Source organism: Ascaphus truei, chromosome 16 (assembly GCF_040206685.1).
Source record: "Ascaphus truei isolate aAscTru1 chromosome 16, aAscTru1.hap1, whole genome shotgun sequence".
Classification (NCBI taxonomy): Eukaryota; Metazoa; Chordata; class Amphibia; order Anura; family Ascaphidae; genus Ascaphus; species Ascaphus truei.
Genome location: NC_134498.1, coordinates 42127077 through 42138205, shown reverse-complemented (window position 1 = coordinate 42138205; position 11129 = coordinate 42127077). Strand labels below are relative to the sequence as shown.

At 44.6% G+C, this 11129-nt stretch overlaps 1 protein-coding gene across 1 annotated transcript in view; it reads right to left on the bottom strand.

Annotated features, from left to right (window-relative positions):
* MTM1 (myotubularin 1) overlaps nucleotides 1–7627 on the bottom strand; it is a 41684-nt gene extending 34057 nt beyond the window's left edge. The window contains exon 1 of the mRNA XM_075572667.1: nucleotides 7537–7627. The gene's annotated coding sequence lies outside the window, so the exon portion shown is untranslated. The remainder of the gene's footprint in view (nucleotides 1–7536) is intronic.
* Nucleotides 7628–11129: the final 3502 nt, after the last annotated feature.

Below are 11129 nucleotides of genomic sequence, written 5' to 3'. Positions count from 1 at the left end.
GGCGTACCGCTCCCGTGACATCACGGCCACGCCTCCCCGTCATGCACCTCATACAAACACCACAGGGCACGTATCGCTCAAGCTACAGGTGCGCGCGACGCCATGCACACCTGCAATATCCGAGGCCTAAGACGTGCTTAGATCAACGAAGCGGAAGTTGTAGAGGAGTCAGAATATTAGAGGGTAATGTAACCATTTCACATTTCTAGGGGCTTGCAAAGCACGAAAGCCAAATACCTAAATCATGGATACAACATCCTGCTCTCAAACGCGTTTGCCATTTTGAATTTCATGTCTGGCCACACCTATATGGCGTCTCACTGTGGAGTGGTCACTTGGGGTGCCTCGTCTCCTGGATGGGCTTCTTGCCATACCCTAAGCCCGATATTCTGTATGGCTGGATTGGTTGAGTTTTTCCCTCTGCAACTGTTTCCAGAGGAAAGGTACAAACGATGACATCATCACAGTGTAAGTATGCTTTTAGTAAAACACAATAATGCTTAACTTTAAGGATGACAAAACAAACTAAGCCGATTATACCCCCATGCATGACCCACTTTAACACCGTGCACTGTGCACAGCTCTTACATCTGGTTACCAAGGAAAGAAGAAGTGGAGATTAGTTACCATCTACAGTAGGCATCAAACCAAGGAATGACCCCAACAACGATTGTTCTAAGCAGATACTTTTAATAAAACAGATTAAGCTACGAGCCCAGGAATCACAGGGTGCCCGGTGCATGTGGCGTTACCAAGACGCATGTTCCTTTAGGTAGATGCTCTCCTCAGAATCTCCTTTAGGATTTGAGCTAGCCTGGAAACCTGACCTGTTGGTAGCCCCTTGAGGACTGGCGTTGGCCACCCCTGCTTTAGACCTTGTTCGATAAATGCATGTTGTGATTTATAATTGAAGGGAAGATAAACTTAATTAGAACTTATGCATGGTTACCCTAAAAATGTATACCTGGGAACAGAAATATTTACATTGTATGTATGTTTTTAATTTATATAGCGACCAGTGTCCTCAGCACTTTACAAACAGAAGATACAGTACAGGGAATAATAATAATTTAATAAGTGTAACAAAATCAGACAATAGGAAAGGAAATCCCTGTCCCGGAGAGCTTACAGTCTAAGTGGTATGTTGGGAGAGTTACAGAGACAGCAGGTGAGAAAGTGCAATAGATGGCAGTGCTTGGCCACAACGGTATAAGCACGGACTCAAAAACGAAGGGCAGCATTCAAACAAATATCGCTTCATTTATTCTTGACATGCCAGCCAGCTGCTTGTTAAAATACCCAAGCAAGAATGTGCATTATTAAATGAAGGCCACATTTCAACTTGGTAGGAAAAATGCAATCTCTTTTCAATTACCGGCATCACCGACTGAACCAATATCCAAAAAGGTAATACTGATGTACAGCTGTACTTCAACCGGTGCAATACAGCTACAAATATCTCCGAAATCAACAGGACTCCAGGAGGCCCACGTACATATACATATACTGTAGTCATATTTTTGGTGGGATCGCCAATTTAATGTGCAACTAACCAAAGACGGCAAAACCTAAATAGATAACACATCAATAGTTCTGCTCAGAAAATAATCAGAAGATGTGTTTTTATAAAGTGTCAACCGCACCTTAAAGTTTGTTGTAGTTCCTGCATGAAAAACCAACTGTTACCCTCCGTCTGCCTGCTTTCCGAGTGTCTACTTGAGAGGAGCACAGACAGTAACACATTTGATCCAATATGAACAGGTAGCAGCAGCGTGTGCTAATCTCTGAACAGCCATCTGTATAATTAAGATTTCCTGACCGAGGATATAAATGTTCAACATGATTTAAGAGCAAAGCTCTTGCTTCAAATCTAGATTACTAGCACAGAAAGGAATGTGAGCATGGCATAAACATATGCAAGGTGTTTTCACTGGGAACTTGCCCAAAAGTGCACTGAGCTTACAAAAATGTTTATTTTTCCACTTTTGGAAATTTCTGTTTAAGTGAACACACAATATCAGGGAATCCACACATTTTAAATGGACACCGACCGGACAGTCAAAAACACGACACGTTCTCCTTTATAAAAGCAGAAATAAATGACTTTATTAACTTCTGCAACACCCAGTTTGAATATTTTAGGCAAATTTCGTGAAAAAAAAAAAATTACACTCAGGAAGTTTCCTAAACTGAGAACGATATCAACTATTTTAGCTTGTTTATACAATGTTAGAGAAAAGTAGAAATACAGTTTCTGAAAGTTAGCAGTAACATTAATTTGAACATGCAATCAATAATGGTTTCAGTAGAGAATGACTGAATTCCAAGAATTCCAGTTAGGTGGAATCTGAGAGCAAATATCACCTTGTACGTAGGTGGGCAAAAAACTGTCAAAATACATTTTGCGGAGTTTCCAGAGTTTACCATTCAAAATCCGTTCCGCTGTGTAAAATCCGTCAGCGGATTGATTCAATCTGTGCGGATTAAAAACCACCATTGGATCCAATCCACAGATTCTGCTGGTGGATTTAAACAATCCAATCTGCGGATTACTGAATCCTCAGATTGAAACGTTCCACCAGCGGATTGCAGAATCCTCGGATTGAAACGTTCCCCCAGCGGATTGCCGGTGATGAAAAAAAAAACAAATCCGAAACAAAATCTCCCTTTTTGAGACTGATTTGCAAAAATCCATGGACCAAAAGGAACTGGCCGATACGCAAAAAAAGAATTTGCCCATCTACACTTGCAAGTACTTATTTCACCTACCGGTAAATAAAAGAATCTATTAACAAGTTTGATCAATGAATCGAACCACAGGATCCAGTCTAATGGACAACATCACGTTATCAGAGTTTAGCAATGATCTTTCGTACAAATGAAACAATTAAAAAGATTAAAAAAAAACTAGTTTCATAATAACATAAGATTTTGCCGTGAAAGTCTCTCTAAACAAAAACAAAACCAAAGTTTCAAACTTTAATATCGGAATAAATGTGAGTTTTGGTGTGCTTTGCTATGCATAGTTATTGGACGTTGTGTATGTACGGTATACGCAAGTTTAGTTCCACTCATAACTCTTCATTCTGCATTTTGTTTTTGAGATTAAACACACACACACACACACACACACACACACACACACACACACACACACACACACACACACACACACACACACACTTAGATTGTAAGCTCTTTGGGACAGGGACTCCTTTGCCTAAATGTTACTTTTATGTCTGAAGATCTTCTTCCCATTATGTGTTATTCGTATTACTTGTTTTTATTTAGGTCACATGCTTTGTACATTAATGGCGCTATATAAAGATTTCATTCTGTGTGCAGACATTTTCTATATTTTTCATAACTTTATATGTAGAGATATTGTTTTATGACAATTTAAATGCATTTCTGTAGTAAAAAAATAAATTTTAAAAAGATACAGTATATGGTACACAATTCAAAGCAACAACTGTGTTCTGTATTATCAGTCTGTAGTAAGGCATCAACTTTGAATCAAGTCCAACTGCCTTTGATATAAGCAATTATCCATCAACTAGCCTACAAACTTATGGTACTGTACTTTTAAGCGTATACATCTGTGTAGATTAGAAGCCGAGGCCAACAAACTAATGTGACATTTACTTTTCAGATTTAAGAGGGTGTTTAGTGTAGTGTAAAATACTTGTGTTTTGGAAATGACAAAGCAGCCAAACGAGGCTGAATGACAGACCGACGGACCAATCTGATTGCCCAGAAGCGCCAGCAAACATACAACGTTTTCAGTTATATAGATATATAGATATATAGATAGAATAGATAGATAGATATTTCTTACAATGCTTTTGAGTTGAGCTTTCATGGCAAAATCTAAAAAAAAAAAAAAAAAAAAAACATACACTAATCGTAGAGAAGGCTACAGAGATGGAGACTTCATGCATTACAACTGCAGCATAAGTGAAGATACTGTCTAGAACGCTAAAAAGGTGCGTTTTAACAAAAATTTACATCAATTCTGATTGTGTTGGGCATCTGTGAAATCCTAAATCCCCAGCAATAAGTCAGCCATTCAGGTTCCTTTCTCGCTTTCTGTTCCTGAACGAATAGGAACTGAAAGAGTATGGCAGGAACGTGACATTACCAAGTGATACACGCACTACATTCGAACGCCTAGAAAAGGCACAAATGCATCACAATGTGTTCTTTATTTTAACTTTCGGCGCCAAGAGATACTGATCGATGTACTGCAATGCCAATGTCATCTTCATTCAGTTTTAGAACTGTTCTGCTCAGCAAGCAGCCAACTTATTGCTTGGCACCACTCTAGTTGCAATGTATATACCATCAAGTACCTTTCTACAGAGAAGATACAGAGAGCCCGGCCTACATACGAAGTGTCACACACATCTTTTTGTGGCTCAAAATTGACCCACTGAAAAAAAATTTTGACACTGTGCTTGTGTGCGCCTATGTACTAATCTTACATTTCTCCATCTGAAGACATTTTGTTTTTCCTTGTTTTAGGTGCGCAGACAGGATACAGATGTTAATGTTATGTACCTAAATAAAAAATGTTATGTACCTAAATAAAAAAAGTTTAAAAAAAAAAAATTATGTTTCTAAGCGTCAAACTGGGGGGAAAAAATTGACCAATTTAGCACAAACCGTAATACGGTCTGTTTATATTGTTAGCATGTATGAACCAAAAATGTATTTGATGCATATATTCACAGTATGGCTTTTAGAAATAACATTACACTCACCATTTACACTTCCGAACACTTGCTATAAATAAAGAAAACAAACACTCATTCTCTTTTAATTTTAACTTGTATCAATCACGTATTCAACACGACAATGTGTCAAAAATCCGCTCAAACAATGAATTATGCGTCATACTATATGAAGTTACTTTGAAGCCTTCATACACAGAAAACAGATTTTATGAACGTTTGTACTACACTAAAATTGACACAAGCAAAACCCAAATATGACCTTAGAAATTAGGCCCCAACATCTTCCCTGTAAAGGGGAGTCACATATTGCACGGCATAAACCAGCTAAAGGAATTTGGAAAACACCAGCTAATTTCTTTATTGTCGGCACTGTGCAGACTTTACCATTACCACATAGAATGAACCATTATAGGCTGGCGTAGAATTTACCATCATAGCCACGTTGGTTAATTAAAAAGGTATCACAACCTATTAAGTATCAACAGTAGGGGTGGGCAACGCCAATCCTCAAGGGCCACGAACAGCTCAGGTTTTAAGGATCTGTCTGCTTCAGCACGGATGACTCAATCCATGGGTCAGATTGAGTCACCTGTGCTGAAGCGGAGATCCGTAAAACCTGAGCTGTTGGTGGCCCTTGAAAACTAGAGTTGCCCACCCCTACTCTGCAGTTACCAAACCACACTGATGCAGCAGAGATCTGAGAGACAAGTCTGTGACAAGTTCTCAATGACCCTCAGGTAGGCCAACTTGTATCGGAAACTCTCCGCAACAGGTGTTCATTTTCCTATTTAACATTATTCTATGCAACAGCTGTATAATTCCAACATACTGCCCACCGTACATTGTTGGTGCTATACACAAATATTAAATATTTTAACATCAAAATCCACTTTAAAAATCTTAAACCCTCCTGAGCAGGAACCACTTATTGTCTAGTTTTAAGGGAATTTCGTACTTAGGAAGCACTGTAAATGAAACTGTCCCCGTCTCCAAATAACAACACCAAGCTAAATTCCCGCTAAATGCTCCATATCATAGGCGAGCATTGATCTCTGCCAAAATAGCCAAAATGTTGGCCTTAAGAAACCAGTTAGCACAAGTAAGCGGTATATAGATTTATTCTACCACTAAAGTCATGTTTACCATAGAACAGCCAGTCGCAACATTTTTCTTTTTTTCTTTTTAAATAAATTTCAAATAAACCATTCTGATTTAGCGAGGGACGTGGCTACTGCTTTGCAATGAGTTACAAACTCGCATGTCAGCAATGACAAGAAAAGAAATACCAACGTTAAAAGAAACAGGAATGGGGTTGAATCTACATGCCCTGTCCCAGCCTCATCTATGTACTGTAGGGTGTCCAGGGGAAGCGTTTGCCTCTCCTGTTTTATTCCAGAACACCTCCCCCCCCAGACAGGGTAATGCAATGTGAGAGTAGGAACAGGATGGGTCCTGCCAAGCTCAGGACAGATCTCTCCCTCCCTACAGTATGGGGTCCTGTTTAGATCAGATGCCCCACCTCCATTTCCCAACTATGGGTCCGATTAGTTCTGATGTCCCCTGATCTCTCACTATAGAAGGGATCCTGTTGAGCCTAGTTGATACCCCTATGGTCTCTTCCCCTCCCCCCCCCCTATTAGATGGGTCCTGCTCACTTCTGACTCTCCTCCTCCCCCTTATAAGATGGGTCCTGCTCACTTCTGACTCTCCCCCTCCCCCCTATAAGATGGGTCCTGCTCACTTCTGACTCCCCCTCCCCCCTATAAGATGGGTCCTGCTCACTTCTGACTCCCCCCCCCCTATAAGATGGGTCCTGCTCACTTCTGACTCCCCCCCCTATAAGATGGGTCCTGCTCACTTCTGACCCCCCCCTATAAGATGGGTCCTGCTCACTTCTGACCCCCCCCCTATAAGAGGGGTCCTGCTCACTTCTGACCCCCCCCCCCCTATAAGAGGGGTCCTGCTCACTTTTGACCCCCCCTATAAGAGGGGTCCTGCTCACTTCTGCTTCCCCCCCCCTATAAAATGGGTCCTGATTACTTCTGACTCCCCCCCCTTATAAAGATGGGTCCTGCTCACTTCTGACTCCCCCTCCCCCCTATAAAGATGGGTCCTGCTCACTTCTGACCCCCCCCTATAAGATGGGTCCTGCTCACTTCTGACCCCCCCCTATAAGATGGGTCCTGCTCACTTCTGACCCCCCCCCTATAAGAGGGGTCCTGCTCACTTCTGACCCCCCCCCCCTATAAGAGGGGTCCTGCTCACTTCTGACCCCCCCCCCTATAAGAGGGGTCCTGCTCACTTCTGACCCCCCCTATAAGAGGGGTCCTGCTCACTTCTGCTCCCCCCCCTATAAAATGGGTCCTGATTACTTCTGACTCCCCCCCCTTATAAAGATGGGTCCTGCTCACTTCTGACTCCCCCTCCCCCCTATAAAGATGGGTCCTGCTCACTTCTGACCCCCCCCCCCTCCCTATAAGATGTGCCCTGCACAGTTGGCCTCTCCCCTGTCAGTGGCCACACATACACCTCACTCTTCCCTCTATATACAGACATGGAGCGGTGCAGACGGGAGGCCAGAAATAACAACTACAGCAGGCGCTGCTCGGGACCAAGCACTCAGGGGGAGGTCCCCCTCCTAACAAGGTAGAAGGCGGCAGCAGCACGACCTCCCTCCTGTGACACCTCCCAGCCCCGGCAATATACCAGCGGACACGAGGCCTCCCCACCAGCCCCGGTGTCTCCTCACCACCCCCCCCACCCCCCCCACCCCCCCGCCGCCGCCGCCGCCGCCGCCTACCTGTGCGGGGCAGATCCGCCTGCAGGGCCGCTCAGCCTGACAGGAAGTCTGCGAGGAGGAGGGGAGAGAATCCCTGCCGTGTCACGTGACCGAGTAGGGCACTTCTGATTTGTCCAGGCCGGGGGCCTTCTCTGCGCGTTGGAATTCTGGGAGTTGTAGTTTCCTGCAGCACAGGGGGGCGTGGCTTTGAGGCAGTGCCAGGGCTGTGTGTATAACTAGGAGCTGTGCAGAATGTTGTTGTTCATATTGTCTTATTATTTATAAAATGCCAACATATTCCGCCGCGCGGTACAATGGGATACGGATTATGTACAGAATGGCGTACATTATAATAACAAAGGGACGCAGAATGATGCGCAAGGCACGGAGGGCTCTGCTCGTCTTTAGGCCTCGTCCAGGGTGGCACTGAGCGGGTGCGCTCACGCTGGCCGCGATGAAACGCATTGCTGCAATGTGTGTGGCCGGCGTGAGCGCGCGCCTGCTCTGTGCTTAGCTGCTTGCCGAAACAAGCAAATTTGAATCCTGCCACTCGCTGGCGCGTCACGTGAGCGGTTCGCCCAATGAGGGCGAACCAGTTCCGTGACACGTCATGGCCGCGCCCCTCCGCGCGCACCTAGCCGGCCATAAATCGCCCGGCCGATGAAGAGCGCGTGATGTCATCGTGCATGAGCGCCAGCGTGCTCCCTGCCTGGCCACAGCGTAAGAGCTTACAATCTATACACATAAACACATGAATACAAGTCAAACTCTCGGTGGATTGTCGGTCCGTTCCACTGATTATAAGCATCATCAGTGGCTCCGGACTTTTTTTTTTTTTAAACCTGCAGTTCAGTCAATATCCTGCATGTGTGGTTTTTTTTTTTTTAATAAATCAGTTCTGTAGTAAGAAAAAATACTTTTAGCATTTTCTGTTTTGAAAAAAACAACTTTGAAAGACCAATTTTCTTGTATTCTATTTTAACAAGCATGCTTGTTCCTATAGCAACGATATACATTCCCCATATTTAAAGATGTCGCAAAACTTTGCCGATCAATAGACGGAGAACGAATTCACCGGCAGCTATGCAGTTCTTTAGGTAATTAGAGATTGCACACATGAAACTATTGAAGTAAATAAATAAATAAATTAATTAAAAAAAGACTGACTGCAGCTTTAAATATAGAACAGGCAGGCTTTCCACGTTCTATTGAAGGCTAGCCCGGAAACTTTTTGCAATACATTTTTTTTTCCATTTATTTATTTTAATATATTTATTTCTCTTACCAGCAGCGGCATCTCCCCCTGCAAGGTCCAGTCAGCATGGCTCCGCGACATCAAATGGCGCTTTGTCATGACAACGGGACACCTTGTGGCTAAGGGCGTCACATGACTCCCCGTTGTCATGCAACGTGATGCGACATCCTGTTCTCAAGGGAACTGGGTGCCATGTGACGTGATATCATGTAGTGTCCATTTGTCATGACAACGCGACGCCATTTGACGTCGCACAGCCATTTGGATGGGATTTGTAGGGGGAGATGTCACCACTGCCCGGAGAATTTTCAGCTAAACACATAGCCCGGAGATACGTGGCCGAAACCCGGAGTTGTGGCAACCCTGAGAAAAGGAGTGGCCAACTTCAGTCCTCAAGGGCAACCAACAGGTCAGGTTTTAAGTGCAGGAGTAGCCAACTACAATCCTCAATGGCCACCAACAAGTTGGGTATTAGGGATATTCCTGCTGCAGCACAGGTGGCTCAGTCTTTGACTGAGCCACCTGTGCTGAAGCAGGGATATCCCTAAAACCCAACTTGTTGGCGGCTATTGAGGACTGGAGTTGGCCACCCCTGCACTAGAAGGAGATAAAATATTATCAAACAACGAACACCTTGTGGGCTATGGTAAGTTCAAAACAGGATATTAAGCACTGCTCTGATTGAGACATGTTGTATAAATAAATAAAACAGCGTCCATTAAATTCCAAAATGGTTGTGTTCCAGTGTCTCAGGGTGAGCACTGGAAGGTGTGGATTGGTGATGGGTACCAGCTCATGATTTTAAGGTTTATGATGTGTGGGAGGCGTGCAATATAATTTGTTTTAATATTACCTGAACCACGGGGTTCCTCGAAGACAATCGGTGGGAACCTGATGAAGTTGGGTGTGTCCTCCCTGAAACGTTGTGTTTTTGCCCCTGCTTGGACGTCTAAATAAATACTGTTCATTCCGATTTGTGGTACCATAACCCTGTTTGCAGCCATTTTCTTCACTTTGGATCAATATATGGTGGCAGGTCGACTTCAACAGTCTTGCACGGGAACCATAAGGACTACCACTATAATATTTACATCCTGCTAGTGTGCTAAGGTGACATTTTTTTATATTTCCCTAGGAAACCCCCCTATGGGATTACCATGGCCTTGTAGGAGTTAATGGTGCGGACCCAGCTAGAAAGTGATACTTTCCACATGGCACAGGATAGGGGGAGAGATGCTAAGCCCTGCTCTGTGTTGCCTGGGTACAAGGACGTCACAAGGGGGTATATATGTTGAGGAGGTTCCTGGAGGAGAACAGGAGAGGAGCCTTGGTGTAAATAGTCTAGAAGTATATCCCTGAGTGTATAGGATAGACCAGAACCTATCTAGAACTTATCCCTTCAGATAAGGTCCCGAGATGTGGCCAAGGTGAATCCATCGGTTCACAGAAGAGGAGGCAGATATACCACAGAGGTCCCTATGAGGAGGGCCAGGGTGCCATAGGATCAGCTCTGCCGGCATTTCCACAAATGCCTTTCATCCTAGCCTGTCCAGAAGTGGCAGTTCAGAGACAGGAATGGGTTGTAGATCCCCCTAATACTGTATATTGAGTCGGTCAGTGCCCAAGAAGGGGCCCATAGTGATGGAGCCACTGTCAGACTTCCCATTAGGCCCGATAGGCCCAGGCAGCAAAATTTGGGGGCGGCAAAATTTTCCGTCTTCTTTAGCATTGGCCACACTCTCTGGCCAATCGGACCTAATGGGAAAGCACTTACTTACCTGTGCCGACCGCCTCCGTTCTGCCGCCCAGAGAGCGAGCATAACGAACGTTATGCAGAATGGGGACAGGTTCATTAAGAGAAGTCAGCCAAGTGTCTGCACCTCCTCAGTGGGTTAAGAGCGGGTGCCTGGGGATGCAACTGGTAAAGAGTACGGACAGGTGAGTGCAACAGATGACATCCATGCCAATGTGTACTCTGTGTGCATGGGAAGAGCCCTAGTAACAAGGGGGCACAAATAAAGAGGAGTGTTTGTTCTACAAACGTTCCTGGCGCCCACCATTTCCATCTTTGCTACCTCATCGCGAGTGACAGATTTCCCATTAGGCCCGGGCCTAGGGCGGCAAAAATGTCCGCCCCCAAATACATTTGCCGCGCTCTCTGGCCTGATGGGAAGTCACTTACATATGCCGGGCGCCTCCTTGCTGTGTCGTTTCTGTCGTCTCCTCCATCTTCCGATTCGCAGCGTCAATTAACGCCGCGAATGTTACCAACGTGGCGTCACGCGGCGTCTCCTGGCCATGGGAACGTGACATTGCGGCGTCAAATGATGTCGCATTACCATGACAACGAGACGCTGTG